General features: G+C 37.9%; 1 protein-coding gene and 1 non-coding gene across 2 annotated transcripts in view; both read right to left on the bottom strand.

Annotated features, from left to right (window-relative positions):
* Window positions 1–18534, bottom strand: part of LOC138757379 (zeta-sarcoglycan) — a 596661-nt gene that overhangs the window by 429891 nt on the left and 148236 nt on the right. The window lies entirely within an intron of this gene.
* On the bottom strand, window positions 149–312 carry LOC138759638 (U1 spliceosomal RNA). Its single transcript, XR_011354996.1, has one exon. It is a non-coding gene; the product is annotated as a U1 spliceosomal RNA (small nuclear RNA).

Raw genomic sequence — 18534 nt, 5'->3', positions numbered from 1 at the left:
CTAAATCTTTCTGCTCTTCTGTATTCCTCAATGCTCTCCCATTTACCACGTATGTCCTATTCTGATTCTTCTTACCAAAATGAAGCACCTCACACTTATCAGCATTAAATTCCATCTGCCATTTTTCAGCCCACTTTTCTAAGCAGCCCAAAATAATAAACGAACGCAGTCCCCCACTACCACAAATTTTGCAGTCGAGTATCCCGCATTTTGGGACATCGCAAGCGTCAGCACACCCAAAGTGCAAAGGGATAGCCTCGTCCTGGGAGATCGGCCATCCTGACCACCGATTCTCCCCTGCCAGGTAAGTCTTCCCTAGTGAAGACAGATTCAAAGTACCTGTCCAACTCACCTGCCATTTCCTTGATCCCCATAATAATTTCACCCATTCCTGTCTTCAAGGACCCAACTATGATTTTAACTAATTTTTTTTCCTCTTCACATACCCAAAGAAGCTTTTACTACCCTCCTTTATATTCTTGGGCAGCTTACCTTCATACCTCATCTTTTCTCCCCATATTGTCTTTTTAATTATTTTCTGTGGCACTTTAAAAGTTTCCCAATCCTCTGGCTTCCCACTTATCTTTACTATGTTATACTTCTCTTTTATTTTTATAGACTCTTTGACTTCCCTTGTCAGCCATGGTCACCCCTTACTCCCCTTAGAATCTTTCTTCCTCTTTGGAATGAACTGATCATGTACCTTCTGTGTTATTCGCAGAAATACTGTCACCCCTGCTAGGGTATCTTTTCAGTCAACTTCAGCCAGCTCCTCCCTCATGGCTCCATAGTTCCCTTTGTTCAATGGTAAAATTGACACTTCTTATTTCACCTTCTCGCTCTCAAATTGTAGATTAAAACTTATTACATTATGGTCACTTCCTCCCAATGGCTCCTTTACCTCGAGTTCCCTTATCAAATCTGGTTCATTAAATAACTCTAAATCCAGAATTGCCCTGGTAGGCTCTAGTACAAGTTGCTCTAAGAATCCATCTCGGAGGCACTTCACGAACTCCCTTTCTTGGGGTCCAGTACCAACCTGATTTTCCCAGTCTACCTGCATGTTGAAATTCCTCTAACAACCATAGCATTACCTTTGCAACATGCCAATTTTAACTCTTGATTCAACTTGCACCCCGTATTCAGGTTACTGTTTGGGGGCCTGTAGAATCTTTTTAGGTTTTTTTTACCCATACAATTTTTCAGTTCTAACCATACTGATTCTACATCTCCTGATTCTATATCATCCCTCGCAAGGGAACTCAATTTCATTCCTCACCAACAGAGCCACCCCATCTTCTCTGCCCACCTTTCTGTTCGTTCAATAGGATGTATATCCTTGAATATTCATTTCCCAGCCATGGCCCTCTTACAGCCATGTCTCTGCTATTCTTGCAACATCAAACTTGCCAATTTCCATTTGAGCCTCAAGCTCATCCACTTTATTTCTTACATTTTGTGCATTCATATAGAATACTTTTAAAACATTATTCCCTTTCCCTTTCACATCGATTTCTATTGTACTTGACTATACTCTCCGATCCCTTCCTGAGCTTTCTGCCCCATTAATTTTGTTGTCTTTCTTAACTTTTATTATTCTCTCTTTCCCTTTAACTCCATCCTTTTATTTCCAGTTCATCTCCTCCTCCCCCCACCACTACACAGTTTAAACACACTCATGTAGCTATGGGAAATCTGCCTGCCAGAATGCTGGTCCCCTGTCTTTTAAGATGCACCCGTCCTGCCTGTACAATTCATCCTTACCCCAAAACAGATCCCAGTGGTTTAAGAATCTAAATCCCTGCTTCCTGCACCAGCTCCTCAGCCAGTGATGGTTCCAACTAGTAACGTCCTGCCCTTTCTTTAACATTTTGGGAATTAATAAATAAATATCCACAGAGTTAAAAATTAGCACAGGTAATTAGCACCAATATAAAAGATCTGCCATGATCTTAATGAATTGGGAGCAGGTACACGAGTCTAAACGGCCTACCTCATCTTCTATTTCTTATTTTCTGACATCACTATGAAGAGAGAGAATAAACAGAAGCTGATACTAATATTAAGCTACGAGAACCTGCAATTTGTACAAGAAAAAAATCATAATTTGTAGTGTATCTCATTAATAATATACTTTCCCTTTTTTTCAGTAATTTTTGCATTCAAAGTAGCAATCAAATTTAGTTTAACTTGCATCTACAATGTTCTGGAGTTCAGAATCAAAACTCCCAGAATCACCACATGGTATTTTGATAATTGTTGTCACGTGGACACATGCAGCAACCAGACGGTGCACTGAGAGGTCCATAAAAAAAAAGAGATAAATCCAGAGATGGCTGATTAAGGAACACTGGATAGGGTCATGCCCTTCACAGCAACCTCAGGTAAACAACCCACAACTTCCCAAGAGCCACTTCCATTCACAATTGCATTTAGATGTGTAACTATCCTATGCTTATCTGCGCCCATGGGAATGAACTATTAGGCCAAGAACATCTACACCCCAGGCAATTAAATTCTGCCCAATGCCATGCAAAATAATTTTGTTAAAGTTAACCTAGAACAAGTCTTGCACACAAACCTTTGACACATGACAATGCCAAATCCCAGCTTTGCCATCTGTTACAACTGTTAAGTATTTGAAGTGTTCCAGTTAACCATTCATGTCAAATAAATAATTTCAAAAATATTTTTAAAAAAACTTCAAAACACTGATTACAGTAAACAAATAAATGGTTCATCATATCCTAGCTATATCATCCATTGCTTTAAAATCCCCATTCAAAAGAATGGGTTCACTGATTCTGTCAGTGTCAAACAATGTGACGTGCCAGATGATTGGGACTTGTACCAACTTCATACTCCACACTGGACACATGGGCGAGACCACTGTGAAGTCCAGACTTGGGAAAAAGTGGGCTGAGTTCAGCCTGCAAATGCATCACTTTTTGATTTGCACAGGGATCCTGAATGTTGGTGTTTACACTGAGAAATTCCTTTTGCAATTGTTTTGAACCATGCTTTCATTTGCGGATATCACCTGCAATATGATGCATCGTTCCATCATCTGCAAAGTGCCAGTCAAGATTCCATAGGACATAGAGCAGGGTAGTAGAGAGACAGGCCCTTTGGTCACACACCTATGCTGAACATGCTGCCCAATTTAAACCAAACCTTTACTGCATGCACCAGATATAAATTCCTCTATTCCCTGCATAAGGCCATTACACTTCAGAGCAGAATTAGGTCATTGAGTTTGATCCACCATACAAATCATGACTGATGTGTTTTTCCTTACAACCCCATTTTCTTACCTTCTCCCCATCACCTTAGACATCCTTACAAATCAAGAACCTATCAATCTCTGCTTTAAATATACCCAATTACTTGGTCTCCATAACTGTATGTGGCAACAAATTGCACAGATTCACAACCCACTGACTGAAGACATTTCTCCTCATCTCTGCATTAAAAGGACACCTCCCTTATTCTGAAGCTGTTCCCTCTGCTCTGAGACTGTCATATTCCTGAAAACATCTTCTCCATATTCACTCTATCCAACCCTGCAATATTGGGAATGTTTCAATGAGATCCCCCCCTCATCCTTCTAAACTCCAGAAAATGCAGGTCCAGAGCCATAAAATGCTCCTCATACATTCATCCTCTATCCCTGGCATTATTCTTGTAAACCTTCTCTGGACCTTCTCCAACACTGACATATCCTTAGATATGGACTCAAAACTGCTTGCAATACTCCAAATGTTGCCTGATCAACACCTTGTAAAGCCTCAGAATGACATATTTGCCTTTATATTCTTGTCTACATGGACATCAGTAAGGGTTTTAGTAAGGCATTTAGCAAGGATCCACATGGAAGGTTAGTCAGGAAAGTTGAGTCACCCAGTATTCATGGTGAGGTGGTAAACTGGATTTGACATTGGTTTTATGGGAGAAACTAGAGAGTGGTCATGGTTGATTGCTACTCTGAAGAGAAATCTGTGATTAGTGGTATGCCTCAAGGGTTGGTGTTGGGTCAATCTATAAAAATGATCTGGATGATAATGTGGTAAATTGGATAAGTAAATTTGCAGATTACACAAAAGATAGGTAGTCCAGTGGACAGCAAAGAAAGCCTTCAAAGCTTGCTGAGGGATCTGGACCAGTTGCAAAAGTGGGCTGCAGAATGGCAGATGGAATTCAATGTAAGCAAGTGTGAAGTGTTGCATTTTGGTAAAACAAACAAGAAAGATCATATACCATAAATGGTAGGGCATTAAGGAATGTGGGAGAACAGAGAGATTTGGGATCCTGAAAGTGGTGTCATGGGTAGATAGGGGCATAAAGAGAGGAAGAAGCTAAGGATCCCTATAAAAGTGAGGGACTGTGTAGTAGAGTCATCATTGAGGGAGGGGTCATGATCAGAGTGGGCTGAGTCATGATGTTAAGGCTTTGGCTCAACAGGCTTCAGTAAAAACAGGTAAGAGGTGAGGAATACTAGGAGCTGAAGTCAGAAAGGGCCACCCTATTCGAGGAACAAAAAGGATTCAGCAGGTTGGCACAGATAAGGGCAGGTATTTAGATATCATGTATTTTGTTCCTCTTGTCATGGACAGTGGGAATGGCAGCCAGGAAGAGGACTGCTCCTCTTACAAAATGTGGGTCATCAGCAAAGCCAGCAGTATCCCTAACAAATTCATCTGCGAGAAGTGCATCCAGCTGCAGCTCCTGACAGGACGAGTTAAGTAATTGGAGCGGGAGTTGGATGAACTTCAGATCATTCAGGAGCAAGATGGGGTGATTGACAGGAGTTACAGGGACACTATCACATCTAGGAGGAAAGAGGAGGGTAGATGGGTGACAGTCAGGAGAGAGAAAGGGAACAAGCAGGCAGTACAGGGCATCCCTGAGGCCATTCACCTCATTTACAAGTATACCATTTTGGATACTGTTGGTGGGAAAACCTAGCAGGGACAAGCCCCAGAGATCATGTCTCTGGCACAGAGGCTGTTTCTGTGGCAAAGAAGGGAAGGGAGGAGAAGAGGCAAGCTGTAGTGATAGGCAATTCCATAGTTTATTTTTGAATATTTTAATTAAAATATGAAAACCATGATATATATATAATCAAAAAAGATAAACATAAATCCCTCCCTACCACCCTAACCCTTCTAACCCCTACTGCCCCCAACCCATCCCCCATACCTATCCCATATCCTCCTATCCATACCTAACCCTAAAGAAAAAGAAAGAAAGAAAGAAAGAAAAGGAGATATAAACCATAATAACATAAGTAGGTACCATGGATTACAACAACATCACCACAACATGGCCAGAGAATTCACAATTTTCAACCCATATAATCCAAATAAGTGCTCCAAACTTTTCTATTAAAAAAAATCATGTAAATTATACGTTACTTTTTCCAACAGAATACAAAATTTCAATTCCATATGCCATCGAGGTAAACTCAAATCAATCTTATTTTTCCATGAAATCGCTATACATTTTCTAGCAACAGCTAATGCCAATCTCAAAAATGCTATTTGAAATCTAGTCAACTTCAATTCCAAATTCAATTTTTTTCATAAAACCTAACAAAAATAAAATCTGAAGAAGATAAATTATATCTCTTTAATTTTTCCAGGGTTAAATATAATTGATGTATAAAATTATAATGAACTAATCTATATCTCACATTAATAATCTTACTCATACTATCTTTACACAAAGTCCTCCAATCTTTTTGATTATCACAATCCCCAAATCTTTTTCCCATTTTAACCTAGACTTTTGCAAATCTAACTTAAGCATTTTATTCTGCAGTAACAAATACATTTCAGATATAAATCTCTTCTTCCCACCTTCTATAAGTAAAGTTTCAAAATGAGATTGTCTAGATAACCTCAAAGTATAACCAAAATTATCCAATAATAAAGCTCTAACTTGATAATACCAAAAAATGTATTTGATGGTATTTCATATCTCTTTCATTCTTTAGAAAGAAGTAAAATAGCCTGCTTCCAAACAATCTTGTAGATTTCTAATTCCTTTTTGGTCCCATAATTTCAAAAACTGATTATTAAGCGTAAACAGAAAAAGTTTATTCTGATACAAAGGTGCTTTACCTGAAAATTTCCCGGGTGTACCTATTTCTTCATTTATTACATTCCATAATTCCATCAAGTGCATTAAAACAGGTAATTTATAATGATGTAGCTATTTAGAATTCCATTTATAAATAAATTGATCCATCTTCTCAACAATCTGAGATAATTCAATATTTGCCCATACCAATGATCTTTTCAAATCAAACATTCTATTAATAAATTTTAATTGTGCCACTTAATAATAATTTTGAAAATCTGGAAGCTGTAAATCCCCCTAACTCATATTTCCAGGTTAATTTTTGTAAGGACACCTTTGCCATCTTATCTTTCCACAAAAAAATCCTTATAATAGAATTCAAATCTTTAAAAAAATTTTTAGGAAATTTACAAGGAATGGACTGGAAAAAAAAAATCATAATCTAGGGAAAATTTTCAACTTGATACAATTTACTCTACCTATTAATGTTATCAGTAAATCTTTCTATCGATTTAAAACATTTTTAATTTTATAAAACAAAAGTAAATTATTTAATTCATTCAAATTATTAAACTTTTTATCTACTTCAACTCCTAAATACTTAATTTGATCAGACCATCTAAATTTAACAATATCTTTACAAGAAGTTTAATCCGCCTCAGACAATGATGTAATCTTACTTTTTTTCCAATTTAATTTTATAACCCGACATTTCTCCATATTGTTCCAATCTATTACATAACTGTTTTAAAGATTTCTGAGGTTCTGTTAAATATATCAAAACACCATCGGCAAAAATCAATTTTAAACTCATCAGATTTCACTTTAATACACTTAATATTATTATCTTGCCTTATCAAAGGTTCAATAACTAATGAAAAAAGAGCTGATGACTTGTCTGGTTGATCTTTCCATTACAAATGGAAAAGACATCTGCCTATTTGTCTCAACTCTCACAAAAAGTATTTTTATATAATGCCTTAATCCAATCAATAAGTACAGGTCCAAATTTAAACTTTTCCAATATTTTAAACAAAAAACTCCATTCTGCACAATCAAATGCTTTTTAAGCATCCATTGATACATTGATTCATCCAGAGAAATATGAATCAAAGAAATCAATTTAACAATTTTATCTTCAGAATAACGATTTTTAATGAATCCAGCTTGATCTAAATGAATTAAAGTTGGAAAATATTTCACAAATCTATTTGCTAAAATGATCATTACAATCTTATAGTCAACATTTAATAATGAAATAGGTCTATAAGATTCAACTTTCAAAGGATCTCTATCTTTTTTTAAGAATAACTGTAATAATTTCCTTTGAAAAAGAATATGGAAATTAAGGAACCTCCATCACCTTTTTCAATATTTCCATTAACAAAGGTATTAACAAATCCTGAATATTAAAAAAAATCTACAGAAAATCCATCTTTCCCATTAGGCATAGATTGAAGCGCTTCCATTAGTTATCTACAAGCTTCCAAATCTTTAATATCCTGATTACTCAAAGAAGGTAGATTAAGATTAGATTTAAAATTATTAATTTTAGCTTCATCCTTCTCCAATTTGGAAGTATACAATTTTGCATAAAATTGCAACATTTATCTCTTGGGGTTTATACGTAATCTTAGAATCTTTCCTAACCACATTAATTGCTTTGGAAGCCTGTTCCAACTTCAACTGCCATGCAATAATCTTATGTGCCCTATCCCTTAATTCATAATATCTTTGACTAGTTATCTGTAATAATTTTTCACTCTGTAATGAATTATACCCTATTTTTTTATTAATCAGTAGTGAGAAAGGAAAGGGTTAACAACTAGTGATAGTGTAGCTAGTTTTTGCAGCATTCTAGTAAGGTAGGCATGGCAATTCAAAAAGACCAATTAGCTCGACAACCAACTGTAGGAATTTACTCTGAACCAATCAAACAACTATGTCTGATAAGAGGCTGTCAATCATTTGTAGCAATGGAATTTGTACTTGTAGGAATTGTATTGAGTAAGAATGTATTGTGTGAACTTTTGATTGGGCCAAATGTAACTTCACCCATGTGTGAGAAAGACAAAGGAAAGAACTGTGAAACACGAGGTCAATCTCTGCCAGCTTTCACAGAGAGAGCATCTCTGTGAGACTCTATGCAGATAACATAATTCTGCAGAATAAAGGAAATCTGACTAAGATGAAAGTTTTGATAACATCATTTTGTACTGTCCACTGAAAGAATTGGAATCCACATTTGGTGTCAGAAGCGGGATTCCAAAGACACTGCAAATCCTTGGCAGATGGAACGAAGTGGAGTCAGTTTGTACACACCAGGGATTTGGCCAGCAGAGCAGGTACATCTTTTATCTTCTCCATTTTTCCTTCTCTGATCAAACGGTCTGCGTGATTCTGTGGCCAGGGACTGAGAGACTGGACGGAATTTAAAGGTGGACAGTGTAAGGTCAGATTTGAGTTAAGAATTCAGGGAACTTGGCAGTCCAGGACCATTGTTGAAAAGGAGCTCTGGGAACTCGGATAAGGCCGGTGACCTTATAGGTAATGATATGGATACAGTGAGTGAACGGGGTTCACCAATACAGACAATGTGTGAGAAATGTCTGGAAGATGAGAAAGTTATACGTTAGGTTTCCGGGGCTTTGAATCAGAGATTAGGTAAAATTGGGATAATGAATTAATGAAAGAGGCACAACAATTGATTTGGAAGCATATATTAAATGAGAAAGCTAGAAATGTAATAGGGAAATGGAGCCTACTGGCACAAGAAAGAAAGAAAAAGATAAACTTGCAGACTAACGCCGTAAAATTGGGGATGCCATTTACAGAAGGGGGGACATTAAAATCTGTGGAAGTCCTCCAGAAGGAATGTGCACACAGAAAAGAACAGGAGGTTTGGAGAATTGATCAGGAAGACTATGCAGTGGGGTGAGTAGTAATAAGGGGTGTGATCTTGTATATAGAATCTTTTAGTTCAATTTGCTTTCTTGAGTGTATAAAATTGGATGCATCCATTTGTTGAATAGAGACCTCTGGAGACTGCTTTCAAGGCTGAAAGCAGTAAGGGTTCTCTCAGGTTAACTTGGTGACTAATAAAGAATTAATTGTATTTGTTCTATGTGCTGTGTTCTTTGCATCGGGAAGTGGCAGTTTCAATACATTTGGCAAACCAGGCAGGAGTCCAAGATTGAGGAATCCTTATTGGATGGTGTCAGTGACTGGCTGAACTAGCATCTAAAGATTAAAGAATGGGCCCACGGGACACTTCCCGGTTTTTTTCTCTAAGGGTGTTAGATCGATTGAACCCTCCCTCCCTATAGCATAACTAAGACAGACTCCAGATGAACTATGAGTGTTGCATCCCGAGCACAGAGATGATAAGGGCTTGAGGATTTGCTTGGTGAAAAGATAAAAGTACTGTCCAACATAACATGTTATCCTAGTTCTGATGCCCTGCCTTAGACTGGTTGTTAAGAGGGGAAATCCCCACACAAAGGTCAGGACTCTGAAGTGGTGCAGAAGAACAAAAGGACAACATGGGACAAGTGTGTGATAAGCCAGGAGTAAACATTCCTATGGGTAAAAGGTTGGAAATGAGTGATGTGGGGACCCTGGGACAGCCAATATATTATTTTTATCTGAAGTATGGTAAAAAATTAAATTAGACAGTGAGTTGCACAACTTGGAAAAAGGATGGAATTGAGCAGGAGGCCAGAAAAGGGTTGGCCAGGTAAATTTATGGTAGAGTTAAAAAGGTAATGATATATCAGAAAAGCGACCGGTCCCATTCGTGTTCCAATTACACAAGCAGGAAGAGAATTTATAATGGTAGCAATACAACCATGGCAAGACAACTAATGTGGAGAAAAGTACAAGATCTGGAGAGATAATGGGAGCCACAGGGGAGGAAATGTTGGGGATCTCAGTTACATGTCATCAAAGTAAAGTTAATCCTGATTGGCCGCTCCCGCCCTGTCTGTGCAGTGTAAGTCTGAATTGAAACATTTCTCCATGTAAGATGTGTATGGAGGAAATTTTATGATTTGAAGCTTCACAATTTGCTTTTATTACTTAGTCTCTTACAGTATTATAGCTGACACACAACTTTGCCGTCTGGTATGAACAAATGGCTAATTGTTGTTCTAAACAGCCACCCTGGCTCTTCTGTTGGTCTGCTGTGAAGCTAGAAGATGGATGGACTACACAGTGTTATCTCTAACAGGGAGGACTGAATTTTTTTCCTTAAGTTTCTTTTAGTTCTCTTTCTGTTTTGATAAGCTTTACCGACCTTCAAGTTGATGGATTTCTGTCACAATTTGTAAAGAGCTTTTTTTTTTCAGTTGAAAATGTTCCTGTTATCACATGTATTCTGATTATAAATGTACAAGCTTCTTCTAGCTAGAGAGAGAGAGACTTGGATCATTGCTTTTAGAGGATACTGGTCTCTCCCTGGTAGCAGGCTTTTAAAATAAAGGCTTCCTCAGCAGTAATTCCTCTGTGCTTAATTTTCTTTTCCACAACAGTGAGTAATAAAAATTAAATTTAAATAAGGAACAGACCAGGACCAACCACAGGATGTGAAACTGATTTAGCATTTCAGATTAAAGATATGATAATTACGATTAGAATGGTGACACATTCCCTCAGGCACCAAATGGTTAACAAGCAGAAGGTGAAAAAATAAAACACCGGGGACCCAATGTCAGGCAGGAGGACCCTATTCTTGCAGAATGATGATAAGGAGGAACCAAAAGATTCCTTGTGGGTAAGGCCACCCCAATATGTACCCCACAGTGTCCAGACCTGTGTCTCATTAGTTACGTTAAAGAAGTTTCAAACTTAGCTCTGATGTAAAATTGTTGGTTATTTTGGAAAACAAAACTTGAAAGCTTGCCTCGCACTTTCATTGACAGTAGAAAGACTGTGCATGAGAGAGGAAGAAGGGGTTAAAGAGTTTGAACTGAAACCTATCTGCAGTAATTTGAAACCTGCCTTCCAGAAAGCTTCAACCATGCAGCAATTTCGCAAATTGTTGGACTTTAAAAAGTAACAATGAAGAAATGGTGTTCCACTTCTGCAGTGTTTCCTGGATCTAACTTGTATAGGAGTAAAAGCAAATCACACAGAAGAAAGAATTATTAAAAAACTGTCTTGTGAAAAATACAGAAATGAAGTAATGAAGATGGCTGCCTTCTATCATCCAGTTTTCACAGGAATTTGAATTGTTTGCCCATTAACCCCTGCCAGCAGGAATAGTGGAATGTGCAAATAAAAAAAAACTAAACTGGCCAAATTGACTGACGAAACAGGGCTAAAATTGCCTATGATACCACAGGCTAAGTCAGGGCTATCTGCTGCAGAGATGATCCACGGACAGCCAATACAGACATCTTGGGGAGCAAAGCCCGCACCACCAGTAGGGATGGATTTATTATCATTAGGTGAGGACATAAACAAATATTTGAGAATTTTAACTATTTGTTTTTGAGAGATGCATTCACAAGAAAAGCAAACACACCTAAAGGAGGCTGATCCAACAGATCAAAGTGGTGACCATCCTAATGTCAAACCTGAGAATTACGTTCCATTAAAGAATTGGATCGGAAGAAATTGGGAACTCACTTGAAAGGGCCATTCCAGGTCCTGGTAATAACACTGTCTACAGTAAAGCTTGAAGGACAGCATCACTAGATACATCAAACAGACTTAAAGAAAAAAGGCTCAGCTAAGACTTTAAGACTTTTATTACAATAGACTGAAAGAGAGACACCCACATACAAAATGAGAACTTTATTGTTATGCCTCTTGTAGCCCTGACATTTGAACTGAAGACTGGAGTCAAGACTGAAAAGAGGAATTTTTGGTGATAGCATAATACCCTTTAAAATGTGTCTTATATATGTTGATAAGATGAATGTTTATAGCGCCAATCAGAACTTAGGGCTATTGGCTAATGAATCAGCAAAGTGGTTCCAAGCCAGCCACACTTATTTGATCAGATAGACAGTATGACCAGAGGAAGTTACCAGGGTACTCACTTTACAACGCAATCACTTCTGAAGTAAAACAGCCAGCATATTTCTTAAATAACAGTTACCCTATGTGTTTTGATGGTCCGAGATAGGGAAGTGGGATGGTAAAATTGAAAGATGATTTGCCTTGTATAGAAGAACACTGCTGGGAACACGATTATGAGATTAAGGAAGGATACTTCTCATGCACTTGTTTAAGGAAGGAATGTTTGAATTTAATTCGAGGAACTCAGGTAGTTTGTGGGGATGCTGCTGGGAAAAAAAAAGGGAAAAATAAAGTAAGGGTAGGAAAAATCACCCTCGAATTTGCTTAGAGAGAGAGAGAGAGAGAGAGAGAGAGAGAGAGAGAGAGAGAGATCCCAGACATTAGTACAACAAATGTACTGAGACCTCACCGCATGTTATCAGTTAAAGAAAGCTTGTGTGTTACAGGAAACAGCCTCCCTGCCCTGTTTGCCATTGGGACGTTAGAACCTCTTGTCTTCCCATGCCCAGAAAATGCGAGAGTCAGAAGACAGATTATCGCCAAGGAATGTCAAGGAACCATAACAATCCTAGGATCTGACATTGGATGCTGAGTCCTCAGCTCCATATCCCTTGGAAGATCAGCTGGGGTAGTGGCTGCCAAGAATCACAATCATCTCATCTGTGGCTTAACAACGTTGGACAATGGGACAGTGGCAGGGTTGGAGGCTGTTAATTCAGAATTGGTAGAATCTAGGCTTTTCTCACAACAAATCAGATATGCGATGGATTATCAGTTTTCAACCCAGGGTGGGGTATATTCGATTATAGGGGATAAGTGCATTACAAAGGTTACAGATGAATCTTTAGAGGTGATGCAAGATATACATAATTAGTTAGACAGTTTTAAAAAAGGGACCAAGGGATGGTTAATGGCTAAAGAAGGTGTCTGCGTTATGTTTGGCAAGCACTGTTGTACCTTTATTCCAAACAGCACAGCTCCAGATGGTTCCTTTACTCGGGCTATGAATAAACTTAAGAATCTATGGCAAGAATTAAAGGAGAATGCTGGTTATGGCCACTGTTTCTTTAACTGGTTACATGCGAATTTTAGACTTTGGGGTTCATGAGTTATTAAGATTGTGATGACTGTCGTAGTCATAATAGTAATTCTCCTCTTGACCGGGTGCTGCTTGATGCCATTGATTAAGAATTTTTTGTTGACTTGGTTAAGCCCAGCCGCCTCTATGATGCTGCAAAGGATGGAACTGGTGAGGGTTGAGACTGAGCAGTGGGAGGAGAAGGTGATACAGGCTCAGTTGGAGTATTGGGAAGCTGAGCGTTGGAGACTGGGAAATATAGATAAGTATGGGAAATAGGCAGTGAGGAAGTGGCATGGTGGGTTAGGGAGGAGTGTGCAATATCCCCTTTGTTAGGATATGCCACTTATAAACCACCACGACTGCTTAGGAAGTTGTGATGAAATCACAAAAGGGGGAATGAGAAAGGAAAGGGTTAACAGCTAGTGATAGTGTAGCTAGTTTTTGCAGCTTTCTAGTAAGGCGAGCATGGCAATTCAAAAGGACCAGTTAGTATGATGACCAACTGTAGGAATTTACTCTGAACCAATCAAACGAGCAGGTCTGATAAGAGGCTGTCAATCATTTGCAGCAATGGAATTTGACCTTAGTAGAAATTGCATTGGGTAGGAATGTATTGTGTGAACTTTTGATTGGGCCAAATGTAACTCCACCTATCTGTGAGCAAGACAAAGGAAAGAGCTGTGAAACACAAGGTCAATCTCTTCCAGCTTTCACAGAGAGAGCATCTCTGTGAAGCTCTGTGCAGATAACTCATAATTCTGCAGAATAAAGGAAATCTGACCAAGATGAAAGTTTTGGTCATGTCATTTCATACTGTCCACCGAAAGAACCTGAATCCACAATTGTATCTTTTTAATCTCAGTTGAATTCTGCTGTTATCTTTTTCTAATAACTCTATCTTCTACTCCAATTTATTAACCTCAAAAGAATATTGATTCTTAATCTTTGATGAGAAACTAATAATTTGTCCTCTTAAATACACCTTCAAAGCATCCCATAAAACAAACCTACTATTAACTGAACCAATTTTTATTTTCAAAAATTGCTGTATTTGATCTCATAAAATTAGAAAATTCAACATTTTTAACAATAAAGAAATAAATTTCCATCAATATACAGTATCTACATTTTCCAAACCTACACGTTATTAACAAAACAGAATGATCTGATAATGTTCCGCTTTTCTATTCCGCAGATACAACACAACCTCACGATTGTGCTGATATTAAAAATAAATCTATTCTAGACTAAGAATCATATCAAAACAAATAAAATGAAAAGTCTTTCTTCTTAGGGTTTAATTTCCTGCATAAATCGTGTTCTATGGCGAGCTCTCCACTGGCCACTGAGACAGAGGTGCACCAAAAAAGAGGTACAAGGACAGCTTAAAGAAATCTCTTGGTGCCTGCCACATTGACCACCGCCAGTGGGCTGATATCGCCTCCAACCGTGCATCTTGGCGCCTCACAGTTCGGCAGGCAGCAACCTCCTTTGAAGAAGATCGCAGAGCCCACCTCACTGACAAAAGACAAAGGAGGAAAAACCCAACACCCAACCCCAACCAACCAATTTTCCCTTGCAACCGCTGCAACCGTGCCTGCCTGTCCTGCATCGGACTTGTCAGTCACCAATGAGCCTGCAGCAGACGTGGACATACCCTTTCATAAATCTTCATCCGCGAAGCCAAACCAAAGAAAAAAAAATATCAACTAAATTCACTTCCTTCATTAACATTGACAGTTGTTTTGCCATTTTAGTCTTAATTACTGTTTTTGGGGATTTATCTAATGATGGATTCAAACCTCCAATCATAATTTTCTCATATACCTTCAGTAAGTTAAAAAAGAAATCTAACAAAAATTTCTCATTGTCTATATTAGCGGCATAAACATTTATCAGTACCCAAGACTCTAAATAAATTTTAAAGTTAACAACCAACAATCTACCCATTGACTCAATTACTGATTCCAATTTAAATGATAACCTCTTATTAATCTAAATGGCTACCCCTCTTGTCTTAGAATTAAAAGAAGAAGCTATAATTAGGCCGAACCAATCTCTTTTTAATTTCTGATGTTCCTTTTCAGTCAAGCGAGTCTCTTGCAAAAAAGCAATATCAACCTCCAATTTTTTTTAATACAAGTCAAAACCTCTTCCTCTTAATTGTGTTATTGAGCCTATTAACTTAAATGTTGCAAAATTTAAATTAGACAACATTTTAATCTATACCATTAAACCTCCATGACTGACATGGTGGGATTCCAATCCATGGTCAATCTGAAATAAATATTCCATCTTCTTACTAAGGAGAAAAAGATAAACCTAAAAAGGAAGGAAAAAAATCATAAAAGAAAAAAACCAAAAAAAGAAAAAAAAGTACTGCAGAACAGTACCTTCGCAAGGAAAAATGAACAATACCACCTCCCCTGAACAGAACAATAAAAGAATCAACAAAAACAAAACATTTCAAGCATGATGAGCTTCCTCCAAATCTCTATTAACTTGATCGTCGTCAATATCAATTTGAACTAATTGACAACATTCCTTCTCTTGCAAACCATTTTTCTTCTCTTCTTGAGCTGATTTCAAGAAGAATGTTCTGGACTTTTCTTCTGCTTATTATCCAGCAGAGAATTGTTAAATATAAGAGCTTCAGCATCATCTCTAAAAAACTGAGATTGAAAATATCCATAAAAAACTTTAAAGAACAGCAGGAAATCTAAAGGCAAATGTATAACCTTTCTTCCACAATACAGCTTTAGCAGAAATAAAGTCTTTATGGTGTTTAATAATAGATTGACTCAAAGTTACATTAAAAAAAAGACTACTATTCTTAACCACCAATGGGCCATGATGTTTCCTTGCATTTTAAACTGCTACACATAAAATCATCTTTCTATTTTGGTAAAATAAACACCTGATCAGTATAGAGCATGGTACCTGTCTGGGAAGAGGCTTTTTCCTCATTGAGCTCTATCCAGTTCCAAACCATTTGGCAAATGTTCTTTACTTAAAACTTCAGGAATCCATTTCTGTAAAAATTAAGCCAGATCTGGACCTTCAAAATCTTCTGGTAACTCAACAATTTTGACATTATTTCTTCGGCTTTGACATCCATCTTCTTCAATAAATAATTTCTTTGAATTTCCCAGCTGGTAAATGAAACCTTCATTTGTCCCATCTTTTCTTTACATTGTTCTACATCATCCTGACAATCTCGAAAATCCTCTTAAATTTGTCTTGCACTTTATCCACCAGCCTCACACACTTTATCACATCAGACTTAATTGATGTCATTTCTTCTTTCATACCAGTAAACTGTTCTTTCAAAGATTAAAGTCTTGATTCATCTGATTTGCCATAATCTCTGTTTAGATAACGTATCATATTGACTTGTTGAACCTGAATAATGAGGATCAAATTTAAACTTCCCTTGCACCTGCTTGGATAAAAGTCTACCTTTATATATTACAGTTTCTTCTTCTTCTGTACCTGGATAGATTCCTTCCTCTTCCAGTCCCCCCATGATGTCTCCTTCCTTCTCCATCGATATTGACAGCATTTCAACCTGCTATTAATTGGTGTCCCCTCCCAATGATCCAGGTTCACTGGGCCGTGAGAGGCTAGGTCCTCCTGCTACATGTGCGGTTGTTCTTCATACTCAGGAGGAGGATATCTTAGGAGCTTTGGCACCATCTTCCCCGATGCGCTGCAGTGTCAGCGCCGGGGTCAGCTGTGGCTTACCCAGGGACTGCAATTTGCCGTTTTGGATGAACAGAAATTGAACCCCCCAGGCTCCATCTTGAAGGTAGGCCCAAGTTCTTCAGTACTTGAAAGTTGTTTCTGAGTCTTTTTTTTTTTACAGTTTGTGCTTTTGTCTTCCTCATTATTCTCTTAAAAATATGTTAGTTTTATACTCAGTATTTTTAAAAAAGTTTTCAGAAACTTTAAAATCGTGTTTTTAATAGTTCTGTTGGGAGAGGTGTCTTCCCACATCTCCCACCTATGCTATCACACCACACCCCCTTGGAATTCCATACTAGATCTCCTATTAGGGAACGAGACAGGGCAGGTGACAGAGGTAGGTGTAAGGGAACATTTTGGGACCAGTGATCATAATGCCATTAGTTTCAAGTTTATTATGGAGAAGGATAGATCTGGGCCTTAGGTTGAGATTCTAAGTGGCAGAAAGGCCAATTTTGAGGAAATGAGGAAGGATCTAGAATACGTGGATTGAGATAAGTTGTTTTCAGGAAAGGATATGTGAGATAAGTGGAAGACCTCAAAGGTGAAATTTTGAGAGAACAGAGTTTGTATATTCCTGTCAGGATTAAAGGCAATGTTAACAGGCATAGGGAACCTTGTTTTCATGGAATAGGTTGGATCTGGTTCAGAAGAAGAGAGAGGTATGTAACAGGTATAGGCAACATGGAGCAAATGAGGTATTTAAGGAATTAAAAATGCATGAAAAACCTCAAGAAAGAAATCAGGAAGGCTAAAAGAAGAAATGAGGTTGCTTTGGCAGACAATCTGAAGGAAATTCCTAAGGATTTCTAGAAGTATATAAAGAGCAGAAGGATAATAAGCAAAAAAATATATATATCCCCTTGAACATCAGAGTGGCTGGCTTTTTATGGAGCTAAAAGAGGTGGGAGAATTCTTAAACATTTTTCCCATTAGTATTTACTCAGTAAAAGGGCACAGAGTCATGGGAAGTAAGGAAAACAGGCAGTGAGGTCATGGAATCTATACAGATTAGAGCAAATAAGGGTGGTTAAATCCCCAGGGCCTGACAAGATATTCCCTCAGACCTTGAGGGAGGCTAGTGTAGAAAGTTCCGTGGCTCTGACAGAAATATTTAAAATGCCCTTAGTTATAGGTGTGGTGCCAGAGTAGTTCACATTGTTCTGTTGTTTAAAAAAAGGTTCAAAAGTAACAGAAAATTATAGGCTGGTGAGCCTGACATCAGTAGAAGGTAAATTATTGGAAGGTATTCTAAGATATCAGATATACAATTATTTGGGTAGCTGTAGATAGTCAACATGACTTTGTGCATGGTTGGTCATGTTTAATCAACCTTAGTGTTTTGAGTTTACCAGAAAAGTTGACAAAGGAAAGCCTGTTGATGTCTACATGGGCTTTAACAAGGATTTTGACAAAGACCAGCATGGGAGATTAGTCAGGAAGGTTCAAATGCTAGGTATTCATGGTGAAGTAGTGAACTAGATTTGAAAATGGCTGGACAGGAGAAGCCAGAGAATAGTAATGGATAATTGCTTCTCTGATTGGAGGCCTGTGGCTAGTGGTGTGCCTCAGGAAATCAGTATTTATCATCTGAATCAATGATC

Source organism: Narcine bancroftii, chromosome 3, assembly GCF_036971445.1.
Source record: "Narcine bancroftii isolate sNarBan1 chromosome 3, sNarBan1.hap1, whole genome shotgun sequence".
Taxonomy (NCBI): domain Eukaryota; kingdom Metazoa; phylum Chordata; class Chondrichthyes; order Torpediniformes; family Narcinidae; genus Narcine; species Narcine bancroftii.
This window is presented reverse-complemented; position numbering and strand designations above follow the sequence as displayed.